Here is a 4781-nt window from a genome sequence, read left to right on the forward strand (position 1 = left end):
CCACACTGAGCTCTCCAACAACAGAGACTATAGACAATGACTCAAGAACACAGGACTCTGTGGTCTCAGCTTGAGATGCAGAGGGTCCACCAAGACCACCAGACACCTCAGCCCCCTAAAGACAGTCCACCCCCAGGATCCTGCCCCCCTCTGCTCCAACTCAGCCCTCCATTCATAAGTGACTTTCGCTACGTCCGAACTGCCAAGTACCAACCTACGTCCTCCTGCTACGACCTAAACATGGCGGCACCACTCAGACACCCTAGAAGATTGGTGGTGAAGCACGACCTCTGCTGGCAGAGCACAGACACCGCAATTAGGTAGACAGCACCAACGAAAGCCCCACCTGCTGGCCTGACTGTGGTACTGCACTCCACTCTGAACGCACCCTTCACTCATTCTCTATTATTAAGCACGTTAACGCACCTGTACAGGTGTGTTCACATTATATACATATTATATATTTATGCTTGGCCGTTTTTGATGAACTTGGGCGGTACTCTGGTGCAGGGATGAGGTCATGGAGCTGATCTGGGAGCAGTCCTGATGTTAAATGCTGTGATAAAGGACAGTGTGGAGGAAAAATGAGTCAAATTTAAATTGTCAACAGTTTAACGTTGTTGGCAGGACTCCAACCTGAGCAGGGAGACCCCAATGGATTTCTAGTCCATCGCCTTCACCACTCGGCCACAACGACCACATTCACACACTTTTGTAGGAGACTGAAATTAGACAATGAAAGTTCATGTCAGCACAGTCAAATATTTTTTGTCCTCTCTCAAAGACAAACTATTTGTGTGTGTGTGTGTGTGTGTGTGTGTGTGTGTGTGTGTGTGTGTGTCAGTGTTGTGACTGAGCAGTGAAGAAGACGACCTTCTGACTCCATTTTCTTTGTTGCTCTTCTATCAGTTCCTCAGTTTCACTCATCAAGTGAAGCAGCTTTGACAGGTTTGCTTCTCTGTGTGTTCACAACTTTGGTCTTTAAACTCCTGACAAACTCACCACGTCACACATTTGGTGAATTAAAGCAACAAATAATGACATCATGATGATTCAGGTTAGGGGGGCACGGCCTGGAGGAAGAGTGGCCGTCCAGCAGAGTTGCTGGTTCAGTTCTCACTTCAGCTGGTGACCATGTTGAAGTGTCCTTGAGCAAGACACTGAGCCCCTCATTGCTCCTGATGACCAGCATCCAAGACCAACAAGCTTCTGATTGGCTCTGATTCTCTGAGCCAAAGTCCAACACAGGAAACAGAAACTCTTGAGTTTGTCTCACATTTTTTAAAGAAACTCAGCACAGGACAGTGATAGGAGGCTGGTTTCCTTGATGTGGGCTTCACCTCTTTGACCTAAACTGGTCAACATCAGCTGGTGTTCACTCTGATGATGTAGCGATGGTCTGGATTCTTCCTTCTGGAGCACCAAGCTGCTGGGAAGAAGCCTGATGATGTCAGAGTTGTGTTCAGTGGCTCCTGCTGGGTCCATTTCTGACAAATGGGCTCCAAAGAGTTCAGCTGTTTCAAAGGTCAGGGTTGCTGTTAGCAGACGAGGTGGCCGAGTGGTTAAGGCGATGGACTGCTGATCCATTGTGCTCTGCACGCGTGGGTTCCAATCCCATCCTTGTCGTAGGAGACTTCGGTTCCTGCTCCTAGATTCTGGAACGACTCTGAACTGTGAGGCTTTTAACTGACACAGATACCAGTTGAGTCAACTTCCCTTTCACAACCTGACCAAAACAACTCTGACACCCAGAGCTCACATGTGTCAATCACCTCTGGAGAAGGTCCCGCCCCCTTAGAGCCATAAATCCTCCCATCAGTGAAGAAAACTGAAGACGCCTCTTGGATGAGAGCTGAAGCGTCTTCTAGAAACCTGAAACAGTCCACTTGGAACGTTTAAATAATTCTACAATCCTACAGTTTCATTGAGCTTTTGTCCAAAGCCACGTTCATGTCTCACATGTATATAATATATATGTGACACTCTTTCATCTACTCATTAACCAAAAATACAGTCTCATACCAGTAAATTTGTGCAGAAGAAAACGTTATTTGTGCTGCTTCTTTATTTATTTATTTAGTTTAGTTAGTATTTTTTAATGTGTTTTCTTTCAAGTCACATTTTGTCCATTACCTTCATCACCAGAGTCTCCATCTCATCACATGACTAAAGTCTGGGTTCTGTATTGGTGGTAAAATATCCTTCCATGCCCCTCACTAGTTTGCACACAGAAAAGCATATTTTACTGGTTTCAGATCTCTTAGCTTGTTCTCTCTCTTAAAGCAGCTGAGGCAGCTTTCATTGTGTGATTGATTTTAAAATATAAATATGGAACAGAACCATTGGAATCAGATGTCAGGACATTTGAAGGAATGTCAATCTCCTGTTGAAATGTTGCAGTGTGCAGCTGAGGCTCTCTGGCAGTGGCACCAGGAGCCCCAATGGCAGAACCTGGACCCTCCTGGAGGAGAACCACAGGTGAGGGCCTTCTTGGCTCCAGATTGATGGAAATCAAGTGTCTGAGGCTGTTAGCAGCCATGAAGTTGATCTGGTTGGCACTGGTATTTGTTCTTGCTGCAGCTCAGGAGTGATTCAGGAGAAGAGTTTCAGAACAGCCAAGGTTGGGGACTGGAATTCTAAAATTTCCCCTGGAACCAAACAACCTTGGAGGGTAAAACCTCCAATCCTAGCCACTCAGATGCAGCAGCAGAAGAAGCTGACATCCACCCTGACAGTCAGAGCATCAAGTCAAGGAAACATCACCATCTTGTAGTTCCAAACCTCCACCTGTCAGATTCAGCTACTTCTGATTGTGGGACTTTAAATTTGAACACAATGGAATTTGGACAAGGAGTTTTCCTTCCAGTCCAAACATCATCGTCCAGCCTCCAATCAGAGGTCCATCAGTTATCATGGAGCCACAGGTGGAGTCTGCATTCTTTTCTGGAATGAGACGGCAATGACAGTCCTGCCAAGTGACATCACTGACATGACTGGATGACTTCAGTCACCTGACTGGATGACTTCAGTCACGTGACTGGATGACTTCAGTCACGTGACTGGATGACTTCAGTCACGTGACTGGATGACTTCAGTCATGTGACTGGATGACTTCAGTCACATGACTGGATGACTTCAGTCACGTGACTGGATGACTTCAGTCACATGACTGGATGACAGTGGAGATGCCAATGTAGAGGTTGGGGAAATAGTCTCTGAGAATCCAGCTTGAACCCACAGCCTCCTTGTTTTCCAAAAACCCAAACAGCGACCATCAGTCTCCCTCCAATCCTGTACTTGGGTAAACAACAGAAACAGAGTAAAAGTCTCTGGCAACATATTTGTTTCCTGTAGGGTTTCTTCATGTATGTGTGGTGTACCTGCTTTCCCAGAGGACTGCCATCTTTGTTCTGTGGCTGACATGTTTTAGTGTCAGCACAGGTCATAGCGCTGAGACTGAACTCTCATTCTCCTCCAATTATTATTTCCACCTCACACTCCTGCAGATATTCAAGTGAACAGGGAACACAAATTTATGCTCAACTTCTCCTGTGTATTCATCCACAGTCACTAAACAACAACCAAACCAAACAAAAGAGGTTTGCTAGAATGGCGTTCAGCTGTAGTTCACCATCTTATCCAGGTCACATGACTCAGGAGTGGCGTGGCCATCTGGCAACCAAAGGGTGGCTGGTTTGATCCTCACTTTCTCCAGTGACCATGTCAAAGTGTCCTTGAGTAAGAGACTGAACCCCTAAATACTTCTGATGAGTAGGTTGGCTCCTTGCATGGCAGCCTTCAGCATCAGTGTGTGAGTGTGTGTGAATGAGAGGACATTGTTCAGCTCCTTGAGTGCTGCTGAGGTAGAAAGGCTCTGTACAAACTGAGTCCTTTTACCATTTCTTTCCTACTTCTAGCAGCGCTGTCGTCACTTCCTGTGACCGTGGAGGAAAGGGGTCCCCCTTCAGAATAAGTTTGATATCATGATGTTACTTCCTCTTCAACATGCCTTTAGCAGACCAACTCACAGAACAGCACAGTGAGGTAGTGTGGCCGAGTGGTCTAAGGCGCTGGATTTAGGCTCCAGTCTCTGAGGAGGCGTGGGTTCAAATCCCACCACTGCCATCATGTCCCAGGTCACTGGAGAGGTGTGGCAGGTCTCTCACTGCCTCTCCTTTCACTCCACTTCAAACCTGTGACCAAAAGAAGAACCCTCCTCTGAGTCCACAGACCTGAGCATCGCTGCTCTGACTACCAGGTTACCTCCTGGTTATCAGGGTGAAGTCATGGTGAGGTAATCAGTTGGTTTATGACAGAGGCCTCATTGTGAATTAAATAATTTGAATTCTTTACTTGAAGTTTCACGTTGTTTCGATTGAAAAAGGCGAGTTCCTGGAGAAGATCTTCCAGGGGTCCAGGTTAAAGCGGTGCCCCAGCTGGCACCAGGATCTGACCCAGGTCCTGCATGGGAGATACTGTCAGTTCTGTTCTGCCCTGCTCACAACCACAGGCTGGTGTTGAGGCCTGCAGCAACCAGGGCCCCAGTCACCAAGAGTATAAAGGCTGGTCATTGTGGCAGTGGGAGGAGTCAAAATGAAGACAGACCAATGCGAGCAGGACGTTCCTGGAGAAGTCAGAAGAACTTGACCATGTTTCCTACAGTACCCAGGAGGTTTGGTAGTTGTTGAAGGAAGCTCCAAAAGCAAAGAGCAGACAGCAGGATATCAAAAGAAAAGATCCAGACACTAAAACTACAAGTAGAAACAAGAAGAAATACTCAA

The 4781-nt window shown here is 46.7% G+C and overlaps 1 non-coding gene across 1 annotated transcript; it reads left to right on the forward strand.

Annotated features, from left to right (window-relative positions):
• Positions 1 to 4043: 4043 nt before the first annotated feature.
• trnal-uag (transfer RNA leucine (anticodon UAG)) lies at positions 4044 to 4125 on the forward strand. The gene has a single exon. It is a non-coding gene; the product is annotated as a tRNA-Leu (tRNA).
• Positions 4126 to 4781: the final 656 nt, after the last annotated feature.

Source organism: Aulostomus chinensis, chromosome 1 (genome assembly GCF_037954235.1).
Source record: "Aulostomus chinensis isolate RoL2024-O1b breed Wild chromosome 1, RoL_Achi_v1.0, whole genome shotgun sequence".
NCBI classification, from domain to species: domain Eukaryota; kingdom Metazoa; phylum Chordata; class Actinopteri; order Syngnathiformes; family Aulostomidae; genus Aulostomus; species Aulostomus chinensis.